The 27,924-nt window shown below is 37.3% G+C and overlaps 1 protein-coding gene across 1 annotated transcript in view; it reads left to right on the forward strand.

The window, feature by feature from the left end:
* Nucleotides 1-1,338: 1,338 nt before the first annotated feature.
* The window catches only part of ST6GALNAC5 (ST6 N-acetylgalactosaminide alpha-2,6-sialyltransferase 5), a 127,652-nt gene continuing 101,066 nt past the window's right edge, over nucleotides 1,339-27,924 (forward strand). Inside the window, exon 1 of the mRNA XM_061451530.1 lies at nucleotides 1,339-1,431. The gene's annotated coding sequence lies outside the window, so the exon portion shown is untranslated. The remainder of the gene's footprint in view (nucleotides 1,432-27,924) is intronic.

The following is a 27,924-nucleotide window of genomic DNA, read 5'->3' on the forward strand; positions in this document are numbered from 1 at the left end:
TTTATTTTTCATGACATTTGAAGTGGCAACCAGCCCCAGTGATTGTTCGAATTAGTGTCAGAATGCACTTTTTTTTCAGAGAAAGGAGGGCCAGGGAGTCAAACTGCATCATTTTTCAAGGGCAGATTTGCAGTCCTTGGGAATTTTAAAATCTGGATAGTACCGTATTGAGTGCATCAGTAGTGAACGGGATAATTTAATGGCACCTTCCGCTCTCAAGTATTTCTTTCCTTGAATAGATTATTAGACAGCAAGGGTTGAAGATGCAAACCTTGAATCATGAAAGCATGTGTACATAATGAAGAGGTATTACAATGAATTATAAGCACTGGTAATAATTTAGGATCCAGAGGGCTTGTGACCTCTGCTTTTAAAAACATGCTTTAAATGTTATCATTCTACAGCACTGTCTTCACAACTCTTTATCTCCTAAATGCTTTTGGACACACAGACCATGGGATTAATTATATACTGCAAGCAACAATTCATGAATATTTAACACACTCATTTATACTTAATGAATAAATTTGCATTTTGACAGTGTTATTTAATGTGTTTTAAGGAAATACTTCTCATTACCTTTCAATTTTGTAGATTAGGAGAATGTAATTGGAATGATAAGGTAAGAGAGGGACTGCACGATTTCCATGCGATTGTTCGCACCATCTGTTCCCATAGGTTTTTGATGGAAGCAGGTGCTTGGGTTCTGGGGGGAACTTTCTGTGTATGTCGATGACTTCATCCCGGTCTAAGAGGCGAAGTTGAGGGTGGAAAGGCTGAGGCAGGAGGCAACCTCTCAGCGCGGCCTCACCCTTGCACCTTCTCCAGGTGCCTTTTGGGGGCGGGACCTTCCCTGACAGTTTTCATTGGAGTAGAGAAGTGTCACTCTTGAAGAGAGGCACGGGATTGGCAGTTGCCATGGCCCTGGGGCTGCCCAGGTGTGTTGACAGTCTCCGGGGCAGCAGAGGTTGTTCTGGAAAGTTCCAGCCAGCCATTTCCAACCCAGAGCTCTGTCTGGAGAGGCTACAGGACAAGGGTTATCCTGGAAGAGCTTTCTTGGCCCGGGCACAGCTGGGGAGGACGGTGCCAGGGACATGGCGCCTTAGTAGACATCATTACTTGACCTTCAAAGTTGTGTGCTGGAGCGCTTCCATTCCTGCTTAACATCTCCCAGCAGCAGGAGCTCAAGGGTTCCAGGTGGGTGTTGTCCAGGGCTGTTCAAGGCACACCAACGCGCATGGCTCTGAGCTCTTGAAGACATCATATTCACATCATGATGTGATTTGTTTCCTGAAGACCTGGTTCATACATGAACTCTCTTTAAAAAGAAAGAAAAAAACCCCTCAACCCCCCACATTTAAAAATGCAGCTCATCTTGCAGAAGCACCTCTGAGCTGACCTGTGTACATTTCAGCGTTTCAAAAGCAGGAGGTAAGAGAAAAATACCTTTTCATCTTTTTGTGTTCTAAGTTTTTAAGCCTCTCTCATGGCTTGTGGAAAGGGGAAGCAGTAGGGAAGAGGAAAAACTTGGGGTTTGTTCTGTAAGCCGTTCTGATATGAAAAGTGTGTCATTTAGATTTCTAGGATTTCATTTGGTTTTCTGTTCTCAATGGGACTAAGTACTCGACCTTGGTACTTTGATGTCTTTGCTTTGCCTTTTAAGCATGTATTTAAGCAACTCAAGTGTTTCCTTAGGGGTAGAGATGCTTTAAAGATTTCTCAGATAATACAAAGGAATAGTTTCAAATAGTCAGACATAACAAGAGAATTGCCCAGGTCTTGATGGTCTCAGATATGTCTGTACTTAACAGCGATGCACACAACAAAATATCCCACAGGTTTCCTGTATTTAATACGAAGGGTTGATTTTATAAAGCTGTTTATAAAATTGCTTACCATTTGCTTCTTTAACAAAGTATATGCATTGTTTCTATTTGTCATTTTGAAGTGCCATATGGTGGCAGATACTAATCCACAATATGTTACCATAGTTCTCTCTGATCACTCTTGAAAACAACGTAATTACCCAAATGGTGACTTGACCTTTCATTCAGTTTTAATGGACTGTTTTCTAAGCACACTTCTAATCAAAAAGAATGGCATGGAAAGTTATTGTTGAAGTTGGCTACATAAATCTTGTCTGGGAAGGGAAAATCTTCAGGCCTGAATCAGGCCACCAGCTGTCTGTTCAGCACCCAGCTTAATGATTTCTTGATTCTCACAGGGGGGCTCTGGAAATAGCTTTGAAGTTAAGCAAAACAAAGATTTGAAATATAAAAACTGTGTCTGTATCCTCTGGGCAGCAATGTATAAGCAAAGCTTTGCCATACTCATTGTCCTGGGGGAATATTCCTACACAATATTAATAGAAGCGGATGTACAAACAAAGCTCATATCTGTGTTTTGGTGTTCTTCTCTTTTACATTTTATGAGGCTTGAAATCTTAAGATACTATTTTGACTGCCTTCAGCATGCTAAAGGCCGATGATTTGCACTTAGTGATGTAACATCACTGTACATCTCCAAATCAAAAATTATCTTGCAGTTTGTCAGAGACATAAAGTATTTCTGGTTTTAATATATCAAAAGATTCTAAGCTTCTGGTGGAATGTATGGGGCAAATATAGGTGAACTTCCTGCAACTCTCCTTTTTACTTCATCTAAAACACAGAAGATTTGTCAGGGCCAAGAGAAGGTATGTGTAGGTCAATTGTCTCCCAGAGAAGGCTTGCAACCATTCTGTGTGTCTGCAGTAAGTGCTGATGGGCTCTGTCACAGGCGTGGATATGCAGGTGCTGCAATGGACAGCTGCAAAACTGTCCATTCCTCCTGATTGAGGAGGTTCTTTTAGTATTTAGGAAGAGAGGTTTTAGCCCTGGTTACAGGTTTTTCTTCCTGCTTTGGTCACAGAAATGGTTAATAATGTTGAAAACGTTTAAATCAAAGAAACTTAACATTCATTCTTGAGTAAATGGTTTGCGTGTTTTACCCTTTTATTCTGGAATTTGATAACCTCCCTGTTTTTTCCCTCAAAACAGTTTTCTGCCTGGAATGTGAAGAGATCTGGACTTAGCATACTGCCTTAACCATTCTATCAGTAGCAGTAAATCCTAAAATTTCTGGGAATGGCAGGATTGAACCCTTAGTTCCTAAGTATATTTTGTAAGATATTTGTTGCTGAAAACATATTGCTTGCCCCTGTTTTGATATGGCATGAAAGCAACAGAAGTCCTATCTTTAAAACTGTTTCCACTGGGAAATCTTGTGTTTGTGGATATGGTGACTGATTACATGCATCACAAAACAAAAAATGCATAACTGAACAGTAGCAACTGTCTGAAAATAATCTATCATTTCAAACAGTTGAAGGCCCCAGTGTGACAAGTCACCAAGTATTTAAACACTCTTCATTTGATCAGGCTACATACTAACTAGATAAAACGTACTAGCTATAAAGACATGAAAGAATAAATTTAATTCCTCCCATGCCGCACCTTTGAGTATGCCTAAAGTCATGTTTGATACAGGTACAATGGGCACTGGCTTAGATGCCATCAGACCCCAGTATGCCCAGTTGCCAGTATACTGGTTTTCTCCAGTATTAAAGATTTAAAACTTCTGGAAACCAAAAGATTATTCAGGATAGATTAAGTTTGCCTTCTTACTTTGGTGATCCACATTTACTTGTCTAATTTAACTCAATAATATTTTGCCTGAAAATGTATGTGACCTGGGAGATGAAAAGTCTGTAACTTTTCCTGAATTTTATTCCAGATATATGTTTCTGTTGAACAAGTAAGCAAATTGTATTCAGATACATGAGAAATTCATACAACATGTTTGCTTTGTATTTTCCAAAGCAGTGCTACTCACATCCAAATTATACAAAACCAGTATGTTCATCACTTAGAATGCATGAGGAATAGCTAAAATCAAACTCGTTGGCTATAGGAGTCAAGACTGGGGGGCAGTATTTAATTGACTCAGAGTCAGACGTGTTTCTTCTGTCAGCAAGACAAGGTAACTTTTCAGAGACACAGAAGTCTCTCTCATTTGTATCTTGTGCCTAGGATCTTTAAGACCCATGGAAATTTTCTTCTCTGGAGCATTCTTTCTTCCGCTGCTATATTTCCTCTGAACAAGACATTGCTCTCGTGCTATTAATGTTAATGAGAGTACTAAAATCTCTCAATAAGAAAATGCTTGACTTAATAAAGGCATTGCCATTTCTGTCCAGGATCAGCTTGATTTCATATGCAGAGATTTCTATGGACAGTTTTACAAATGCTTTTATTAGGCCTGGGCAAGCGTCCTCTGGAAACCCTATGCTTTCAGGGCACAGTATGAATACTGGAGTCAGGCTATTTGGAAAGATAACACAGTAAAAGTTTTACTTCAAAATTCTGTATATTATCTCAACCTAAAAATGTTGACACCTGAACAGAGCAAGTGCTGATACACTCATTTATAATGAAATAACTAGACTTGCCTGAGCTTTTGAAGGTTATGTGACTGCATCTCATTTCACTGATATAAATAAAAGCTGAAGTTTCTTGTTACCCCGTAAGGCCACTCATGCCATTGTCTTCCAGATTCATTTGAAGATGTTGTCTTTGATCTAGAAAGCTAAATAGAGTGAATCCTTAGAAGAAGGTCTTGTCAATATGGTTTCTGTACTTACTGCTAGTGATGGGATGTAAGCCACAAGTTCTGGGAGTAACAAAGTCTAATTAGCAATGGGTTTGTCCTCAGTGGTCTGCATTTCTCCATTGATTAAACTCCAGATTCCCCCATGTCCCTTAAAATCCTTATACTCTGTGTCATCTCTGTGTCCACTTGTTTTTTTCCACACTTTCCCTATTCCTTTGTTGTGTCTGCAGATGCACTTTCTACTGGAGTAACTTCTGAAGGTAGCTTCAGAGCTCCTTCCCATATTCTTCGCCAACCTCTGCCCCATCTGATGGTGAAAGGAAGTATGCTTTGGCTGATTATAGTTATGTGTAAATTTCTGGTGGAGTTAATAAATGTGTACTGACTCCTCTGTTCTCTACTTCCTTGCAACCTCTGGGCAAATGAGAGACAATTTAAACTGCTCCTGCCTTTCCTACATGCAAAGCGCTAGTAGGGGCTCTTTCCTATTAGTTAGCTCCTGAGCTTCATGAGACTTCAGTTTTTCTGTGAAATTAGTTTTAAATTACCCAGTAAAAAACAAAGTTAATAATCGGAGGCAGACAGACTTGCAAGCAAGCAGTGTCTATGATCATGTAAGCTTCGATTGCAATGGGTCATTAGGGTTAAATAAAAAAAAAAAAAGGGAAGGTGGAGGCAGTGGCTCACCATTCCTATGGACATCTTTCTGAACTTTCAGGACAAGATTGTTAGTTTCCCCTTTGGTCACAGAGACAGGCTGAGGGCAGGCAGCAAGCGAATTTTGATGAAACTATTGGAAGGTCGTATCACATTTTGCTTTAGGTGTCTTTCTTCCTCCTATATGATCATATGGCAAGTCTTAAATAATTTGTTTTTTTAAGAGGTTGTCTAGGTGCCTGGAGATATCTAAATTTTGATATATTAGTACTGGAACAATAAACCAGAGGTAAGAATAAAAGTGTGCAGGGAGATTTTGTGTAATAAGAAACTATGGAAAGATACTTGGAGAAGTCTGGACTGACAGTTGATCTGGAGGACAGGAAAGAAAAGAGCAGCCTGACCTTTCTGAGCTGCCCTCAGAAGAGGTCAAAAGAATGAAAAAATAATGGCAGCCTTCAGTCTGGAAAAGGGCAGCAGGAGGAGAAGGGCAGCAGCAGAACTCAGCAACAGCTGTGTATTCAATTAACATTTGCTGCCTGCAATCCCATAATTTTTTCACTGAGTAGGAACCAGGATAAAAGCCATCCTACTTAGTGTCCATTTCACAAAGTAAAATCTAATTAGTAAAATGTTTAAAAGTTAATGAAGAATAAACGGAGTCAGAAAATACATTCTAATGAAGTGCAGTCCTTTCATACAAGCACTTGTGCTGTCATAAACTCTTATCTGTAAGTAAAATCTTGGTGTCAATGCTAATAAAATACCATCAGTAATGGGCCAGGAGGAGCACCATGCAAACTGTCTAGCCATCTCTAAAAAGGTTCAGCTTCCGTGTTAATGAAGACTCCCCATAGATACATGCATGAAATCATTTTATTAATTTCCAGGCTTTGCCTGCCATTCCTCTCTGTTACTGCAGAACGTTGGACAATAAACCCATGATGATGTTTCATCTAGGCATGTAAGATGCAAGTACTGCTTTATTTTCAGACTGCTGCTTTTATATAGACACAGTCCAGCTTGAGCTACTTCCGCAAGAAATTCCCAGTAAAAAGAATACTCAGAGAATTGTCTGGTGAGCTCCAGATTATCACTGGAGGTCCCAGGGGTCCAGCTGACAAAGCATTTATTTGGCAGTTAAATACTTGATGCTTGAATACAAAAGTTGGAATATTACATTTTGGGTGCTGTAATATCTCCAGATGAAAGTTTCTGACATGGGACTAAAATTCAGCATTACATAATATAATATTTTACCCCTACACAGTGAAACTTCAGCACATTCATCTCTGGAAGAGTTTCCAGGGAATATTATGCATCCGTGGGAGATGAATCAGAAAGGAAATAGGTATTGAAGGTCTTTCAGTTTGCACATGGAGACTGAACCAAAAAGCATCAAGCCAAACAGAGTCCATTGGTTGCATTTTAGAGCTTTAAAACACAGAAGATTTTTTTTTTTTTTAATAGTGTTGGTTGAACATCAGGAAAATAAGCTTTAGTTAGACAAAGGCAAACATGTTAAAAAGAAGAGTACTGTGTGCAGCAGCACTGCAGAGAACAAGCCCAGACTGTGTGGGAGTACATCAGCATTGCTCTGTTGAAGCCACATGGAGAATCAGGCCTGAATGTTGAGTCCTACAGGGATCTTAGGTCATTTCTTCCTGATCCTCTGTTCTGCTGTCTGCAAGCTGGACAGTTGCATGTTAATAGAATCTAAATATTATCATTTCAAATGTCTCCTCTTTTTACTACAAATATTCATGAAAATTAATTTCAAGCTCTGCTTGTGTCAAGATCTAAATACAAATAATATCCAACTAGGGCACAAGAGAAGTATAATGCAAAGCCTCTTCTCATTATATAACTATCAAAAACACTAAAAATTATCAGGAAACACGTTCTCTATTTTGATTTCTGAGTGATTATATAAAATTGAAATTTTTTTACAGGGAGATGTAGAATGATAGTTGTGTGACTTAAAGAGAAAAGAACAAAAGGTATAGTTGGAAAAATTATATTTCCCTTGAGGAAATAAATGTGAAAGAAAAATCAACCTCCAGCAAAGGAGCTAGATGTGATTAGAAGAAAAGATACAGCAGTAAACCCTAAAGAATAGAAAGTAGAAGAAGCTCTTCTAAGAGGTGGCTGAAAGGTAGGGAAAGAATCTGCTACCAGGCTTCTCTAGAAGAGTTATGCATAGCAAAATGCTGAAGAAAAATGAATGTGCTAGAGACTTGCTATGTAAGTACATGTCCATGCTCAGATAAACACTCACATTTCACAGCCTATCCAAGAGTAGCTCCTATGAAGATTTTAACATTAACCTGGTGTTCACCTGTATCAGCCAGCTACCACTGTTCTCTTATTTCATACTCCCTGAACTAGGTTTTATTTGTCTGGTTTTTGTTTGGTTTGGTTTTTCAATTGGCAGCTGTGGTTAGGGTGAAAATCCTGGTGGATGCATTAGGAATACTTCCTACTTCAATTATGATTGAGTGGATTTGTCACTAGGAAAAAATCTTATGACTGATTTTGATTTAAATTTCATACCCTTTTACACTAAATAGTGCATCAGAATCAGACCTTTTGCTGTGAGGTGGAGCCCAGAAAGGGTTCAGTGAGAATACTATGTTAAGGTGTTTGCATTCCCACCAGTCCTTCACCCCAGTGAAAGTTCCTATATCTTAGCAAGGATTTCCATAGTAGTGTTTTGTCAAAACAACTAGCAGTGTGCTAGGCCAGCAGTGAGCAGAGGTTTCAGGCATGTCGTGGAAACCAGCACTGAACTGCCCCTTATTGCTCTCAGTTGAGTTAAAAAGGAGAGAATTAAGCTGTTCAGTGTTGCTTTGCTGTAGATGCTCTTTTGTACTTGAACACCTAGCAATTCTTATGCTGTATTTACATACCTAAGCAGCTGTAATGCTAAGTCTATGATAATAAACAGAAAGCCAGTTTGAAAACCTTCAGAAATGATTAAGCAGAGAGCCTTTTTTCTGGGTGTTAGTACTGGGAGAAGTATGCTATGTGTGAGTAATGCAACTGTCGGTGCCCCCTGCCTTGTGTTAGGCTGGATTTGATAAGAAAGAACAACATTTCAGAACCCTTTTTGAGCTTTAAAGATTATGTCAGGGTTGATGGTGGGGGTTTCCTTGGGGTTTGGATTTTTTTTTTTGAGGTTGGGTTTTTTGAATCTTAGTGGTGCAGTTTACAAAGACTGATAGAACACTTAACTTCTAATCACATGATATTTACAGCATTTCTTCTAATGTACCAAAAAAAGTCAATGGAGTTTCTATGGGTTTTTTCCCTTGGCTGATCAAATATTTTAAAGAGTTTTATTATTTGGGTGGTATATGAAGTGAGTAAAGGAGAAACCCATTAGCTGAATGTAGCCCCTTTCAATTGCTGAAACCAGCTCCTTACCCCAGATCAGGTATCTTTTGTTAGTACCTTTGTTGTTAAGATATCGTTAACACATTTTCCTGTGGCTTCCTCATGGAATTTTACTGTGAATAATTAACAGTTGAATGGTGTGAATGGATGCTTAAATCACATGGTATTGCGCCTGTTCCTTGGTTCCTTGAGTGGATGCCCACAATGTTTTTAATCAGAAAATGAGCCTTGGAAGGGCCTGTTAGGGGGTTTATTGGCTTATAAAAAGGAGAGAATTGTATGAAGGGTAAGGGCAGTTGGAGATACATAGGCACGAGCTACAAATGGAAGAGCTTTTAGAGGAGCATGGTATTCTGTTTGAATTCACGAATTAAGATATGAAATAGCAAATACTGCCTACCCACCTTCATTGTTAGCTATACAGTAGTTGTATTTAATTTACAGTTATATATCTTTAATTGTTCTCTTTCAGGGTGCCTCCAAGCTTCTCTTAGCAGTGATTCTTAGAGAGAATGTCATAGGTGGATATATAAGCTTTTCTTATGTAAACGTATTCACACACAAATACATATTAGAGAGGGTCCATGAATACTAGCGTGAATGGGACTACATTTGTACATACACAGAAATGCTTACCAGAAGAGGAAAGCAAAAAATCCATTTCACCGTATTCCTGGTCTCTGAGACAGGATGAGCACACCAAGAACAGCCATGACAAGTGTATTTCTAAAATCTTTTAACAGGCAGCTCATTCATAAGAGCAGATACTCATTTGGCATAAGCTAGGTACTTCATTCACTGATCTTGCTATGCCAATTTTCACTGAGAATCATCTCCATAATTTTCAGAGTATCATTCTCTATGTTTCTTGCCCAGAGTGCTGTCTCACAGGACAGTCAGATATAATGACAATGGATATGGTATAAATAGACAGAGACAGATCTCTATAGGGATCATTTTGAAAGAGCCAGATGGCAACAACCTCATTTATTTTTTTTTTCCCCAGCTTCACAAATATGCTTTGCAGTAGGGCTGTGTCTTCTCATTCCAAACGAACCCAAACAAAAACCCATGTATCTTTTCTATGTACATTACGGTTCCTCCGGGAGACATCTGTACGCCCAATTATACAAAGTCCAAGCATCGTTTTACAGACTTACCATCCAGGAAATGCAGTGACATAACCAGATTGCTTATAATTGTGTTTTTTAATTGGCTTCCTGAAACATTAAAAAAGCCACTGAGAAGCAGAGTTACTGAGACTAGGCTCCATGCATAACAGTGCTTTGCATGAATAAGCCTCTGATTAATTCTGAGATCCCTTAAAACACATCTTACTCACCCTAAAAATGTAAACATTTCTGCATTCAAATCAGCATCCACATCACTCATTTAGTGTATCTTGCCTCCTACTTCTTTATATTCCTTCACCTTCTTGGCCAGTTTTTCCATTCTGTCTCGGTGTCATAATTTCATACCTTCCTCTTGATGATTCTGCACAGGAGACAGTAGCTTCCAAATAAACAAAGTCAGGGTTTTTTTCCCCTTACTATGTCTATAACCAACTGAAAACTTTTCTGTCTGTAGTCGGGGTATCACTACACTATCCAGAGTATATGTACTTTTGGAGTATAAAGGAGCATAAATGAATCAGTTAAGAAACTCAGCTGAGGTGTAACTACCCTCTTTAAAACTCTGTATTCCACATGTCTAAACTTCATATCAGGCACAGGACCATACATACTTCTCTTCTGGTTTTGCCAGGTTTTTATTAATTATCTTCAAGGACAGCAATATTTTTATATTCAGTATTTTTAGGGCAAGCCTTTACTGTTTTGTTTACCATTTTTATTTACATAATAAAAATCACAGTCTATTGTGCTGTAGTGCAGCAGGGAGGAACTTCTAGATCCCAGATTCTCACTGAAGTGCAGCTCAGGTTTAGTTCAGAAGACAGAGGAGAAAAACCCAGATTGCTTTCACCTGCCCTGTCCTGGTGGTTGTTTGCATTTGCGCTAAGCAGCTGTTAGAATGGAGTTCAAGTGTTACTATCACACCATCTCTGCTGTGGCAGTTGCGTCTCTCCTATCTGTAAAGTATTTTGGAAGCTCTCATCCCATTTTGGATGTTTGTTTCACCCTCCTCCTTGCTGTGAGTTAATTTTCCCCTTTAATGAGGAGATGAGGAGGCAGGCAAAGAGATGATAAATGCAGCAAGATGATAGAGAAATCTACATTTTCCAGAGAAGGCTTAACACTGGCAGGTTCAATCTGACTTTCCCTTTCTTAGGCTTGGATCGAAAATGGCTAAAAAGGGACAAACTGAGCCAACTCTGTCAGGTGACCACACTGTCAGCTGACTAATCTTTCAATATGTGATAATGGCCTGAATATGGTATGCAGTAACTGAAAATAAAAACAAAATCCTTTTTTCTTTATTTTTTTTCTTTATTTTCAAACTGTTGTCTGAATGGGGAGGCAAGTGATTTGGGGATTTTCTTTGTGTATTGTTATTTCTGTTTGGGGAAAGGTGAGCACCATTTTTGATCCATGTCTGTCTTACACTTGGGGACAGTAAAATAAAGGAAGCAATAAGCCTCTGTAAACACAATTTTCTGGAGTACAGTGGCAATAGTACTGATTAGTGATAAGTGCACTATTGTTCCTGAGTATCTCTATGAAGTGGAGGCACAAGCATTTTACTCCCTGGTGATCACTCACTTGAGGATAACTTTTAGCAGGAATTTATGCTCAGCTGTATTCTGCCCTAGTTCTGGTATTTCTGGTACTTCAAACTGGCACCTTCAGCACATTTGCCTTTGTACTTTGAATGGATTGCCATTTCAGAGATGACAAATTCTTAATACAGATTTGAAGAATAACAAACTCTGTGTGGCTTTTATATTCAAATTTGTTTACAGAATGATATTTGCAAATAACTCTTTAAGTCACTTTTTTTTTTAATCTGATGATGCAGTCAGTAGATTGTTCTGTGCTTGGAGGTAGATTTCTTTCATTATGTTCATTATTCATGATGGTTCAATTAGTCAATCCTATGCTATGGGAATCTGCTGCGTTCATTAAATATCATTTCATAAAATTGATGAACTGTGGCTGGCACAAGTTTATCTATAACATTTTCAAAGAGAATATATCATGTAACCAGCTTGTAAGATAAGCTTATGAGTTTCACAAACTATGCAAGTTTATTATGCATTTCCTCTTTGCATTGCTCTATCACTCTGTTACTGCAGGAAGCATGTGCCTCCAAACCAAGCCTAGATGCCTAAAGGTTCTTGGAGCTAGTACCTGATTTGACTACACTACTGAAAAAGTTGCTGATATGCAGTGAGCCCTCTTTTGGAATTTCTGTCCCATGTGACCTCATGCTTAGCTTTGAAAAATATGAAATTTCCAGTTCTTGTAATCATAACATTCAAAACTAATTCCTTCTGCTAATTCTAACAAGGGAAATTTCTTAATTTCCAGTATCAAATACTTGTGATGCACTTTCAGTGTTGCACACCCGTGTCTCCATGCAGGAGCTGATTGTGGTTTAAAGGTGTATAAACAACACGACATACAGAAAAATAGAACTAATTTTGAGATCCCATGGGTTTCAGTTTTGTATATACATGTAAGGAAAAATTGTTGCTGTGATGATCTAAGAATACAGATAAGTCAAGATTTTCAAGAAAAAGTAATACACATTATCACAACAGCTATTAGTATTGTTGAGGGGAGAAAATCCTCACATGGAGAAGGCCTTGCACACCCAGAACCAGTCTGTTTGTCCTTAGTGTATTTGCTTGTATAGTGAAAGAAATGACCTCTCCCTAATATGTCAAATATAGATTTTTCATAAAAGCTAACTTTCCTTTTGTATTCAGCAGGTTATATTTTCTCATAGCCACCAGCTCTTTTTATGGAAAGTATGACTGCACTATAATAATGAACTAAAAGCTACATAGCAAGGAGATTGTTATTACAGTGGACAGCGCAACTGAAGCTTGATGACTTCTGCACTGATCACTATAAAAGTAAATTGCACATGGTGGGAAGTGCTGTGATCATCTGATTACATTAATGTGGTAGTACATTAGCTTAATGTATTGAAGGAGAGGAAGTTTACATCTCATTGGCACTAAACTGGAAATCTGCAAAATGTAATATAAACCAGCAACAAGTACCATAACTGGCTAAATTAATTTCTTAATGACAATCAAAGAGGTCTATTTCTAAGCAGTAGTTAAGAGCAGAAAACTATAGAGCTGTATGCAATCTTATAACCACCTTGTCTCAAGGAGCGCTTTACTTGCCAAGTGCTGCTCTTGCTGCAGGCACAGTTACAATAGCTTTTACACATGCATGTTGGTCACAGAAGTCTGTCCATGAAGAAACTGGAAATTAAGGCTCAAAGCAGATGATTGAACATCCATTGTTAGTAATTTGGTGTTTTGAATTCTCACTTCATACAGATTATTTTATACGTTCAGGCTTATACTTCCTAGATGAATGTATGCATAAATTAAGCAAATGGTGGCAGAAGGATGATACTTCATTTGGCAGGTATGGAACTGGAGATTTATAACCACCACGGGAGTGTGGGGTTTCTATCTGTTTGCCTAAAGCCTGTTGCTGTTGTGATCCTACTTGTTTTTCAAGCCTGAAGGTATTGCAGTGTCTAGAAATATGCACATATGCACACAAATTTACTTGACATTTCACAAATGCTAGAATCTGCTAGGCTTTGTTAACCTGTTCACTAACAGACATAACATATAAAGGAAAGATGGGACTTGATTAATTTGCTTTGCAGCGATCTGTTAATGCACTGAAAGACAAGACAGCACCAGAGAGCCTGGCAGCTTCAGTATGTTCATGGACTGGTATTGAGGTAATAATGACAAAAGCATGCTTAGCAAAACATTTCTTAATCCTAGGGACATTTTCTCTCAAAGACCTTAGAGCACTGGAAGTCTGAAACCAAGAAAATTCTCATTGATAGATCTTGCTTCACCTTTGATTCTCATTCTGTTTAGCACCCTTGGTCCAAATCGATACCTCCTGCCTTTTCTTCTTCCAGCTAGTTCTGCTTACTAGTTGCAATAAAATGGCTTTCACTCTTCAGGCAAGCTAAGTGTTCAGGTAGATGAACTGCAGCTTTCAGAGTAAACCACTGGAGAATTTCACTTCTTTCCCATGCAGGTTTCTTTCCAGAGTCCATTCAAAGACTTGCAGTGAGGAAGAGATGTATACAGTTGAGATCCCATGATGACTCTTAAGTTTGTAGTGTTTTACATGGTTTCTATCTCCTGGCACAGTACGGATGGTTTAGTCCTAAATGGAGCTTGTCATGCAACAAGCCAGTGACAAAACATTTGCCTTTAGCTTTCAGTACAGAGCTATCATCTTTCAAAATGGACAAGTCAGAAATGCTGATCTCAGTGTCAAGAATACTTCTGAATGTTTTTGCAATTAACAATGCTACTCCTAAATTTCATTAGTCTGCTGTAGTGATCTAGCAATTAAGAGAACTTTAATTCTGTCCACTGTAATCTGACATATATGTCTGTCAACAAGCCTAAAGGATTGCCTGCTTTACGACAGGTGGAGAATTTTACACTATAAATACTATGCAGTGCTTTCCCAGGATTTACAACTACATCATATGTTTACCCATGCCTAGCTGTCATGCTGCTGCTAATTTCTGAACTGATCCTCAGATGAACTAGGGAAGCCCAACTCCCACCTCATTGGTCTCAACCTTTTTCTTCTTTTAGCAGCCAAAAAAGCAGCATGTAAAAACTAGTGGTTAGAAACATTCCAGAAGTGCAAAATAGTTACGTAGTCTAACACATTCCAAAACAATTTTTTGGAGGAATATAGACCTTTTCTTCTTTCTAGTCCACAGGATGCTCTATTACTGGATATTTAGTACATTACTTTTTGTAGTATAATGCTGCTGAGAAAGATCTGCAGCAGTATAAATTTGATGTGAATATGCAAATGTCATGCAATATGACAGCCTGTGCCAGCATGGAGGAACACAGACAGTGGATCTCAATTTTATAACAAGGTGGTGAATTTTTTTTTATTTTCTTTTTTTAATGAGGCCATTGGGCAGAATTAAGAGGGGGTGACTTCTTTTTTTTCTTTTCCCCTCATTGCAAGTGTATCTCTCTGATCTTACTGTCTTATCTCTGGATGAGCTAGTTATAATAGAAGCCCTTAGAGTGCTTTGTGTTTTTTGAGCCTGCAGTATTTTCACATCTGTCATCTGAGAAATCATCTTTCTTTTCTTATAACAGACTTTCTAACATAGCCAGAGCATTTATCTTCCTGGCCTGTTAAACTGCTTCTTCAGATCTATTCCTTTTGTCCGGTAACCAAAAAGAATTCACTCTGTCACAGTAATTCTCCTGCAGACTGAAACACATCCTGCCTCAGAACGCTCTTCTCATAACCCAGTGTGCAGACATTACCACCTGCTTCCCTGTTTCATAACTCATTGACAATTACATGACTCATGAATGCAAATTAGGGATAAACAATTCTCATGAAATTTGAGTTTACCCAAACTTTCTAAACATTTTCTGATGTTTGCAGATGTACTTCAAGTTTGTGAGTCTTCGGGAGGCATGATTTGTTTTTTTTTCCTTAAAACATCAACATCTCAGTGCTAACTATGAAGATGTCAGAGCAGTTCTAAAGCACAGATTTCCAAAAGCTAAGCAAGTAATGTACTTGTCTTATAAATAATACAGCTTAGTTGCACTTTCAAGAAATGTAACAGTCATATTTTACTGTCTAAAAAAACCCCAGACAATCATTAAATACATGTGATCTAATTATTCACATTTATTTCCACCAACTAGTCAGAATTCAGGAGTTTACAAGTCATTCCATTTAAGAACTTGATGTTGTAGTCTGGTGCCAGGGTGTGTTTAGCTTATTAAGGAACAGATCTGTGAGTGTCTGTCACAGAGAGCCATTTGAGCTGATGTTTCCCACTCATCTTACTGAATAGCTAATGGCAAGAATGATGTGGCTATTCCAGTTAGCCCGTTTAAAGTATTACTTCACTATGTGCTGTGGTCTTCACAGATATCTCTTTGGATGCATTTTTAGCCATGTTGATAGATGCTTCTTACATTGTAGAGTTTCTACGATACAGCTTAGAAACACCAACATAGGTGTACACAAAGCAGCTTGTATCCAAAACACTTCATCCTCTCTGTACCACAGCAGGAATTCTTACTTGGTCACAGAACCACTTGATAAACAGGATTCTGTTTCCAGATCCAAGCTACTACATCTATAGGAGGCTGCCACCAGCCTTGAATTGCCACTAATACAGAGACCTGTTCTGTATTTTGCTGCACCAAGTTGACATGTCCTGACATCGTAAGCAGAATTTGTGCAATTTTTTGTGACAAGAGAATTTTCCTTTGAGAGGAACCTCTCAGGAAAACAAGGCAAATCCTTGGTTAGCAAGCTCTCATACTCTGCTAACATATTTACTTTAAGAGTTTACTGTAGAAAGAAGACACTTGTAGAAAGTCTACCACATAATAAAACCATATTTGAAGCAGACGGAGCTAAATGAACCAGGAAAACCTGCAGTTCATTTAAAAAGGTCTGATGTAGAGTGGGGGGGGGGGGGGGGGGAATCAAAAAATGGAAGCTGTACTGTATAGAATAATCATCCTGAGGAAATCAATTATATCACCCCATTCAAGAAGATTCAAATGAACTGGTCTGGCATTATCCTTCTGTATTATACCTAGATTTTTTTAATAGTGACTTTCTGTAATATTTCAAAGATAACCATGCTGCAAAAAGCACACATATTTTAAGAACTTTCAAGAAGTGTAAGAGCAAGGGGTTTCTCCCTGAAGGAAAATGAGCACAGGGGCACCCAGATGAGTACAGCTTGTAGAGAAAAAGCACAAACAACTCTCAGCAAATTCTGAGGAACAAGGAAGTTAACAAGAAAGAGAAATTTTATATAAACAGACTGTCTTACTCATACAAATGCTGAATACCAGCAATTAGAACATTTAAAAGATGGCACTGCATGTTAATGTTTCTTCAAAGACAGTCTCTATTCTTCTCCAGTCTCGTGCAACATGCATCATCTCTGAGGAGCTAAGTTTGAAGGGAGGTCTTCAAAACACTGCCTCTCCTGCAATGAATCATTCTTTCCAGAGAAAGTTAATTAATACCATTTGGTCTGTTTGCCATAAACCAAATGGTGGCTAAACTTGATTATAGTAGCAGTGTGCTTTTCTGTAGTATCGTTTCAAAGCTCAGAACCTGAGGATATGTTTGTTTATTACTTGATGAACAAATATATTCTCAGCAGATGACAACCGAGGATAACATCCTGCTTTAAAGGCAGTTTTTCATGGCATGGGGTTTCCACTTTCCTTCATACTGGTTTTCTTGGATTTTGTCTTTCTTACTAGTGTCTGATGCATGCATCAACACTAATCAAACAGACTGTTCTTTGAAAGTTACATTTTTAGTCATGCTTGGGTTAAATGTGTGACAGCACTACCTTTCCAGCCAGAGACACCACTAATACATTGAAATCTGAAGAGAAGGCTAATAATTTAGACAGCAGTAAAACAGCCATGCACATTGAAAGGTGTAAGTATAATTTGCATGGTGATGTAACTGCTAGGGTAAGTACGGTCTAAAACCTCTACAGCAGCATCTTGTGCAAAGAAGAGGGAAACATGATGGAAGCATATGTGGAAAAAGAGACATCATTTATAGTATCATGACATTTTGTCTGGCAGACATGCTTAAGGAGTGATGGTGTAAGTGTCACTAACTTCATGTTATACTTCAAAGTAAAAAGAGTATCTTTTTCAGGGGAATTATTATACTGAATTTTCACACTATAGCACCCACAAGTCATCTGTGAGTATATATATTTATGTATTTTAAGAATAAATAAAAAGCCTGCATTCCAGAAGTAATGGAATTCTGACTCTGGACGTGAAATACAAGGTTGTGTTTACCTCAGAACTCCTTAGTTGTCTTCTCTGCTTCTGTCTCTGTAACGTGCTTTGCCATAGCCTGTAGGATCCCCATTCCTAAGATTCAAAAGTGTGTTTCTTCTAGGCTGCTAGCCCTGCTGCTCTTGCAGTGATCGGGGGCTTATTTCAGGAACTAACACTTTCTGAGGCAGGTGTGCAGGGAACGTGTATACTAATGAGTTAGCTCCATAGAGTAGCCAAAGTATGTAACAAAAAAAGTACCACAGTACAAGGTCGATACTTTATACATATTGTGAATAGCCTGATTTTTCATTTCATGTTGCTCTTAAACAGAAACCTTTTTAAGTCCGTAGGTCAAATTTCAACATCATTCCTTTCATTCTCAAAATTAATTCCTGTACCAGGAAACTGACAGCCATAGTTCAAAGCTGCTTTTCTGTACCCATGTTCATGTACTGGCTTTGGGCCTAAATGACCTATTAAATAATTTAGAGCAAACTGGAACACTTTTATAGCCCCTCATTGCAGTTTTCCAGCTGCTTTGAGCAGCCGCGGCTGCATAAAGCAGCCAAAGCCAGTCCCAGAACCTGAACCAAATACACACAGACTGCCAGTCATGCTGTTTAAAGCCAAGATTAAACCTATTTTTGTACATAGTAATTTCTGTGATGTAAGCAAGCTTAGAGCAAACCCCTTGATGAGAATTTGAGAATTTTGCTACTGCATAACTTTTTGATTACTTTGGTTCCTGGCCTTACAAAGCCATTCATAAGGCACCATGTTTTGTCTTCTAAGACTCTATTTCTCAATTTGTTGGTCCTATTTTCATTGCCCTTTAAGGTTAAGTCTTTATTTCTTTCTAACCATCCGCATCAAATGGTAAGATATGGGCCCTGAGGCCCTTTCTGCAGTTGCAGTCATTGCCATCCAAATTTAGATCCATGTTTAAGTTTTGAGCTGTTTGATGGACTGTATGGCTGAGAGCTGCATTGTATTTAATAAATCCCTTATGAAACACTGAATCAAGTAGAGAGCTGATGAACACAGGTTGATTATTAGTCAGCCTTGAGACGTGTGTTTTAGGAAGACTGCCATGACTTGATGTGAAACGTTTAACGTTCCACAATGCTTAACATAGTCACCAGATAAATCATTGACCTGGACAAGGTTGACACAGCTGTCCTCTAAATTTATGTCAGATTGCCAATTATGTGGACAAGCAACACATCCTGTATCAGTTACTAACACTTTCATGGCCATTCTACCCTTATTTGTTGACTCTGGCTGTCTAAAGAAAGCTGAAATTTAAAAAATTATATGGTGCTATAATCAAATATTATACTTCCACACAAGACAATTGAGGCTCTCTTCTACAATTTTCCTTGTTTCATCTATACCACACTTCTTTCTGTTTGCTTATACCCTTTCTGGGATGTGTACAGCTGAAAATTAAACAAACCAAATAAATTATATCTGAATCCCAACATGGGAATTCTGTAAGCTGGCTAATGGGTCTCGCACCTCATCTGTCTTGATAGGAGACAAATAACTTTTGCTATTTCCATTCATGAAGAGAGGCTACTTAGACTGCTCAGAGGGTACCTTAAATTTTTGCATGCTTTTTTTCTTTTTGTTCATATGCGTTCTTAAACATCTTCCTCTGTCTGTTTGTTGGCTGATAAATCTAGCCATTATAGTCTTAGTGTAGACATCATTTATACCTAGAAAACCATATCTAAAAATACATTGCCTTTAAATAGCAGGATCCATCACATCTGAGCTCCCATGTCTGATAGCCAAAAAGCTCCATTTCATTTCAGAAGAAAAATTGCTTCTGTCAAGGTAAACAGAATGCATTATCCCCTTTAATAACCATTTTTAAGCATGCTTCTGTATTACTTTTTTCACAGCTGTATTGCAATAAGCTTTAGAGTAATTGCCAGTTCTTCTGTCTAATAGGTTCATTATTCTTTTGCCGTAATTGCAGCCATTAAGCGTCCGATTGTTAAATTTCCACTCCTACATTTACTTAGTGTTACATTATATAATGGGGTATGTCATTACAGCACCCCAGTGGCTACAGCTGTTGTTCAAAGTGTTTCTAAAAGTCAATGAGATCTATTTGAGATATGTCTGTATACTTGATTTTTCATAGATTCTCTTCACTGCACTATGTGTGTCTTCTTTTTTTAGCTTTTTCAAAGATAGCTGCATTTAGCTACCCTTTACTGAAAGTTTAAGAACCTGACCTATTCAAGAAGACATAAAGCTGTGACTTCAGTATTTCTAAAGCACCATTTTTTCACTTTTATGAAATGTTTCATATATAACAAGGTGATGGAGCAAAGATTTAACTAAGGGGAAATTAACACTTACAGTTTAATAGCTTTTCGAGAGCACTGATTTATCTTTTGTCATGTTAAATTTGTTGGGCTTTTTCTCTGTCAGAAAAGAAGCCCAGCTCCTAGTGTTAGCTACAGTCATGGTAATAAAATGATCTATTTAATACCCTTTGCTTCAATACTTGACATTTGTTCATAAGTATGCCAGGGTTTACTTATTTTTGCGAGAGGGACTTGTTGATTTCAAATGTTACAATTGGAACTGACACGTAAACTTTATTAAAATAAGTAGAAACCCTTAAAATTATCACTCTGCCTATAATAATTTCTAATCCTCTTTTTTTTTCACAAGATACTCATGATCTATATAATTTGTGTGTGCTGTCTGGTCTCAATTAGCCTTTTTATAATGACACTGAAAAAATAAGTTTTAAGACACCTATACTAACACTTGTGTGAGTTCATTTTGCTGACAAGCATGGAGAAGTTGTTTTGGAAATTGCTGGTACGAACAATTGTCAGCCCAAATCAATTTCCTGGGAAAGTTTATACCTCATGCCCAATAACATTATTTGTGAGACTACCCAGCCTTTTTTTAGAAAATAATTTCATGTCATTTTAAAACTCTCATGAGCTGTATGTCATTTTTATTACTTACATTTCACACTCCTCCATAAGGGGTTGATTAAAACTGCATTTGAAATGTATATCACATAAGGGGTTTTTTATATAGCACATTTTCATTCTTAACCTCATTACCAAGCTATATTTTCTTTCAGTGATTAATCTAAAATTGAAGTATTTCATATCATCATATTTTCTACCCTATACATTATAAGAAAAATAAAATTATATGGCAATAAAGACATTTGATTTACAGAAAATAAATAGGTTTATTTAAGTACTTCTAAAGAGAAACATGTTTCTCTTCCAAATTCCTTCCCATATTGTAGAACATATACTGAGGATAGAAAAAGAAAGAGGTCATAAAATACACACACAAAAAATTGATTCCCCCCCCCCCCCCCCATGGAGGTAGACTTTTCACAGGGGAAGGCACAGAAAAACCCTCATGATCTCTGCTTCTAGACTGCAGTTCAAATCTACATCATTATCAAAGTAGAAAGTTGTTACCACATTATGTCTGTGTACATGACATTTATCTGCTTGTTATAATCATGTTTTCAGTACCGAGGTACTGGGTAATTAATTCTTTCTGTGTCTGGCACTAGATTACAGTTATACTAGATTTGCCAAGGTGTTGAAGATGTCATTCAGATGTTCTGTTCTCTTGTGGGAGAGTTCTTTCTGAGCAAAGTAGGTGTAGCAAACTTCTACTGTAAATGTCAGTTTTACAGCTCCAGAACTGGCTTTGTTTTCCAGGATCCCTAGATTGTAAAACTCAAGGGTACACAAAAGCAGAGAGGGGGAAAAAAAGCACAAACAAAATCAGCAGCTAGTAAAATGGAAAAAAAAAAGTAATGCGATTGGTGTTAAGCAAATAGGTATCAGAAAATACTTGGTTAACTTTACCCTGTTTTCAACTCTTTGGGGAATTGGGTAGAAGTAAAATTAAACGTACTCTTTATTCATGATCCAAACCGTAACAGAGTTCAGAGTTTCACAGTCAGCAGATTATCAGATGGTGAATTTTTGGTATTTCAACCAGATTCATGTATGATTTTATGTACAATTCACATAAGAGTAAGTCATTCTGCAAGCCATATAACTTAGTTGATAAATGTAGTTTACACTTCACACAGGCTAGAAATAATTCCTTTTTACATTTTTCATTGCAGTAGCTAGAAGTATGATGATCATCTCTGTTATATCCACAAACCATCATAGCTACAACAGCACTATTGTGCAGAAATCATCTGTTCAGTAGACTGATTCTTTCAGTGGTCTTTCAATATCTGAGCCAATGCCCATCAATATTAACTGAGAAACTTTTATCTGTGACTGATTGGTGAATTATGTAGTTTCAAAGATATAGTGAAGGTAAAATTACTGTATTTTAATTGACAACATGAATGAGTAAACCAAATTGCTAAAATAAGTTTTAGCATATTTTCCCCTTAACACAGGTAGCTGATGATAGTTAAACTTAATGAGAAGCTTATTAAGAGGGAAAGATGACAGGAACAAGGTAGATGACAAAGTTGTTTGATAGGGATAGACTGCAAGGAAGCATTTTGAATTTGGAGCAATCGAAATTTGCCAAACAGAAAATTTGGATAAATTACTAGTTTGAAGACTCATCTAAAAAAGATCCAAGAAATGTTGTCTGGAGAAGATGAACAACAGAGTAGGATCTGATTTAGCTGCAGGACCAGCCACAACTATTATGCAAGACATGCTGAACAAGCTCCATGGTCATAGAAAGACCATGGGTTACTCCATTGGGCTTTATTCCAGCCAGCAGTGAGGAAACAAAGAGAAGTGCATGCAACACTATTTTTGAGCTCAAATCTGAACATTTCTTATGCTGTTAAATTGAAAAGACAATATTTACAAAATCTTTGTGAGTTATAGTTACCATGTAAATTTTCTGGGTGAGTGGATGAAGCAGACTGGATGAGTGGGTCTCTTCCAGTGGATATTTCTGGAAAAGGCTGATTAAATCACAAATACTCCTGAAGCATCATAATCAATTCCAGTGGACAAGGAGTTGGCCTCTGATTCTATCTTTCTGGAGAGGTTTCTAGGCATAGTAGCTACCTCACCAAGGTATATCTGGGAACTCTGAGTGCAACATGCTCACTCTGCTTGGACTCCAGAGGTTAATGAAGTGACTGAATAGAGCCCATGAGATTCTTTTAAGTTACATTAATCACCAAAGCCAGCTAAGGAAAAGACTTTTTTCTTCTCCCTGTGAGCATAATGTTTCATAAAATGGATATAGACTAAATAACTTGGTATAGAAGGCTTTCATTGTTGACTTCATTAATTGTGTAATGTTAACTGCAGTCATCTGATCAATGTCTTTGGATTATTATTATTTTTTTAACAATTAATCCATTCTTGAAAACCCAGCCTTTGAGTACTGGCTTTTCTTTTGCAGTTTCACCATCAGACATTCTCACAAATGACAAGGAATGAAATTGAAATAAAAATCTGGAGCAAAGCAGAAAAACAAACAAGCTGAGAATATAGGTCCTGATCAAGAAAGCTGGATGCAGCCACAGCTGACTCTGCTTAAAGGTCAAAATTTGAGGCCTCCTTCCTCCAGCTGTCCACTCCAGAATGGTGCCTCCTCTTTGCTGAAAGCCCAGAAAGCTGTGTAGCTGTTAAAAGTTTTTGTTGTTGATATCTTTTGAGAATAGCAAACTTTCCATGTTATTCTATCAGGTAATGGTTATGAATGCTCAAAAAAAGGGATAGCACTTTTCCCAATCCTGTGTGGAATTACCCACGCTGTTTTCTTAACTCACAACAGTCAGATGTATGTCGAATTCAGCAGTTCTCTCAACAAAAGGGTGCACACCCTGAAACTCCTCCTGGCTGGGTGTGCAGGCCCTAAAGTTGCCCATGTTCTTTAGGCTTTTACTAATACCTATAAGAAATGGTAGGTAGGCTTATGAGGTTGGTGGATTACCTTGTGGCAGAATCTGAAAAGTGTGGCAAGGCTTTTGCATCGTTTTTTCACACTTAAATTAAAACGTCCCTCTTGTTTAAGACTCAAGTGTTTAGTTCAGAGGGCAAATTTCACTGAAAGAGTAGTACCATTCATAACCTTAATGTGAAGGTAAAGCGTTAGCTGAGTTGAGGATTATAGTGCTATGTCTTTGTGGTTTGAGTCCTGGATGGGGATTTAGAATATCACAATATTTAAATGCACTAAAAAAATAAATGTCTAGGGTAGACTGCATTTTGGCCAAACTATTTGAAAGTATAAAGGCTTGTGTCTGTGGAAAAGGCTTCTCCTTGACTTTGTTGAAGAGGTAAACAATCCATATTTTCCTAACAGCGAGTGCTGAAGTCAGTATTAAAAAGCAGAGATGAGCCTACTTTCATGGGGGCAAATGAAACTGCACACAGCAGTGGCCTGGGAACATGCTCCTAGGACAGTGATGGTTGCTCAACCCCATTTTTAAATCTTTAAGAGCCAATGATCCCTGAAAAGACTGGCTGCTGTGGAGTGGGAGAGGATTGTACAGAGGCATTCTGTTAGTTGAATGGTAAAGTTGTATTTGTTAATATAAGCTTTATTCATTAATACAACTGAATTATGTATTTATGGACTTAATAGGCCTTTTATGTTTTCTGTTCTGGATGGACACCATCAACTATTATTCCAGCCATAAAATCATTAATAATGGAGACAGAAAAGAAGAAATGTAGTTTAACATTCAGTTCTGTAATGACGGTTCTTGTTCACATTATATTCATTGCAAACGAGGCCAATTCTTGCATCTTCTAGACTGTTAGCTAGGTCTTGAACAACTTTGATATGGTATCATTGGCGTAGACTGTGTAACCACAATGGATCTACTCTTGTTTGTATTGAAGTCATCTGAAAGTCATTATTACGGCAACTTTTTCTCACTGTTACTATGCTTTCACTCTTGCTATTGTATCCTTTTCTTTCTCCCAACAGTACACACACATATCAGCTTGAGCTTGAAATAATAATAACATTTTAGACAGTTTATGACACAGCCTTAACCTTCCTTAATAGCAGTTTTATGTATTCAATATTCTGCTGCTCTAGTTGGCTTGCAGCTTTCAGAAGCACTGGCCACTAAATAAAGTTCATATTTATTGCTATGTGTCATCTAAAAGCAATCACTCAGAGCAAGAATTATAAGATCTTCTACAGATGAAAATGTTTTTGTGATGGAAGTTGGCAAGGCCAATTTGTTATTGTGAGGCATGGAGAAGAAAGGCCAGTGTTCTTGACTGTTTAGAGAATGTAGTTATTTTCTTTTTGCAATTTTCATTATGGCAAATTGTTTGACCTAGCAGAGAGACATCTTCTCAAGGCTGAGATCATATTGTTTTGCTAGTATAATTCCATCACAGTCAACAATGGGTATAAATGGAAAAATGAGGCAGAAAGGTACAACAGTATAGGACAGTATGTTTTCAGATCAGTAATCAGTGTCTATTTAAAATAAAATAGAAATATATGAAATGAGATGCTTTGACTCCATTTTATTAAGGTGAAGTGAAGTTTTATTACTAGTGTTATGATCAAATGAAGGAAAATAGGGGTAGTGAAAGCTATGCACAGGAGAATAAAAGCAAGCAGCTAAAAAACTGTTATATTAACCTAACAGTTCTTGACATTTAGTAAAATCAGTGAGATGTGATTTTTCATCCAGAGCTAAAAAGTTTCTGTGATAGTATTAGTTAAATAAAAAAAGCAAAATGAAATTCCTTTGTACTGTATGTATCTCCATTGCAGGAAACACATGTCTAACTTTCTTTAGGACAGTGTAAAAGAATAAAAATGCAAATCTTCTAATCTAAATTCTAGAGAATAAATAAAATAATAGCAAAACTAGTAAAAATTACTTGCAGAATAGTAACTTCTACAAACAGAAACACAGCTTTTTCCATTACCTTATCAAATCACTACAGTGGCATTTAACTGAGTGTACATATTCTTACTTTCTTTTTAGAATGGATTTGTTTCTCTTTTGTTAGATTTCTAATGTCAGGAAAATATCGAGCTGAGGGTCGTTCTTTCTTAAAGTTTTATAAGTTAATAAAGATTATTTTACAGTATAAACCAGTATGTGAAGGCGCATCGGTTCTTCATTTAAATTGACGTACTCCAGTACTCATGTATTTGCAAAAGGCCAAATTTAACAGTACTGAAGGAGGAAAAAAACCAACCCAGGTTGATCTTACAAACTTTTAAAGACATAAGTCACTTGCTCATGTCTGTAGTTCCACAGAAGTTAAATTGAATTATTATGCAAATAACACCACATGTCTACATGCTGTCAGGTTCCAGTTAATAAATGGCCTAATCCTCTGTTATTTTCATAAACTATAAAAAAAAAATGCTTATGTAGACACTTCCAAAAATACCAGCAAGGTTTTCTGTGGGAAGAGAAAAATAACATGATTTAATCTGGCTTAGTGTGAATTAAATTGCAAATAGAGTGTTTCACTTTCTGAATTTCTGAACTGTTTTAATTACATTATGAATTTATCTCCATGTGTATGTTGACATGCATTGAAGCCATTGTCATTAGTCATCTTAGTATATACTGTCCTGTTTTTTGGTGGGGCCTGATTCTAATTCAAAGGAGTTTTGAACACCTGTTGAGCAATGAAAAGGAATCTTTAAAAATATCTGCTTAGCTGAGATTTACACACATTTACAGCACCAAAACATGGTCAAAAGCATATAGTTACTTAGTGAAAATTAGAATCGGATCCAAGACTTCCATGTACCTTTATTTTAGATCTTGGCATTGTTGGTGTAAATGAGTGCTCGTGTTATAAGAGAGTGGACAATTTATATAAACTTGCATTTTATGCCAGTGATCTCTGAGATGAATCCCTGCATATGTACACACACATACACATACAGGGCTGAGCTTTCTGCAAACATGAATGCCTTACAGAATTTAATCAGCATAGATGCGCAAGGGTTATGATAATCCTCAGCAGTTTTGCCAGCTCACTTTTGCAATACTCCTCATGCATCTGACTCAAACATACTCTCAAATAGCCTAGATATAGTGCTTTGCTTCATATAGCCCTTTTATCACCCGTGGTTTGGCTTCTTGAGAGATGCTAAGGGAAGTTGGGCTACTCTAGAAGTGAAACTGGTCTTTAATCTTAGTTACATCTGATGTGAATGTGGAATAAGGAGATATGATAAAAAGAGATCTACTTTGCCATGATTTAGGTTACATTCAGTCCTAATAGTAATTCAGAGTACTGCAAGCCATCTCAGAGAAACTGGAGGACATACTGCTGTACCCTTTTGGTCAAACCGCTGTATTGATTTGATTTTGACTAGTCCTGCAGTCAGAGGTGGCTGAACATAGAGTGGAAGTTGCTGTCTTGAAATAGAGTAGGTAAAATAAGGTTATTTTATTTATTCACTGCTTGCCAAGATACTCCTCTAAAATAAGAATTTTTAGGTTTATTTTACTTATTCTTTTTAGAACAAGGTGAAGGCTTTTTGGTTTGAGACTATGACAGATTTTAGTGTTTCAAAACCTGTTTTTAAAAGTTATTTCTGACTGACTTATGAATTACAAATCAACTCGGTCTTTTTTCTTCTCTGTTTCATTTCTGAGATATATTGATAGTGATGAGTCATATGAAAAAGAACTTGCATATGTAAGTGGTTACTGGAATTGTTAATATATTCAGCAGTGATTTGCCACAGCATTGGATAAAAATGTATTTATGGAAAAGATTTGTAAGGTCTCTTGAGTTGGGAGCTCAGTTTGAACACTAAATAGAGTATCTTGCCTTGTTTATCCCATCTTTTCTTCCAAAGTTTCAGGAAGTCTGCTATAACCAAATTTTTAGAGCACTTAAAATGGTTGTAAAAATTACATTTAAAAAAAAGGAGGGGTTTTTTTTTTCCAATTTTCTGGATACTCAGAATTTAACACGCTGCATCTGAGATTTTACAGAGAAGACCACTTAAGCTACAGGAAGAAAATGCCAGTTCACATTTTTATTTTAGTGGCTTATAACCATGATCTAGTATCATTAGTTTATTTACTGACTAGACTGTCTAAAGTCCAGACGTTGCCTGTATGATTCCTACAGCTGCTTCCTACATCTTCTTGCTTTAAGTCTGATGTAAACAAATAAACTGCAGGCATTCAAATGGAGCCTTTAAATTGAAGATGTTGCTTGCTTACCTGTTTAAACTGTGTATTAAGT

Source organism: Pezoporus flaviventris, unplaced genomic scaffold (assembly GCF_033815535.1).
Source record: "Pezoporus flaviventris isolate CSIRO_AGI_PZ_B2104156 unplaced genomic scaffold, CSIRO_AGI_Pfla_v1 ptg000013l, whole genome shotgun sequence".
NCBI lineage: Eukaryota > Metazoa > Chordata > Aves > Psittaciformes > Psittacidae > Pezoporus > Pezoporus flaviventris.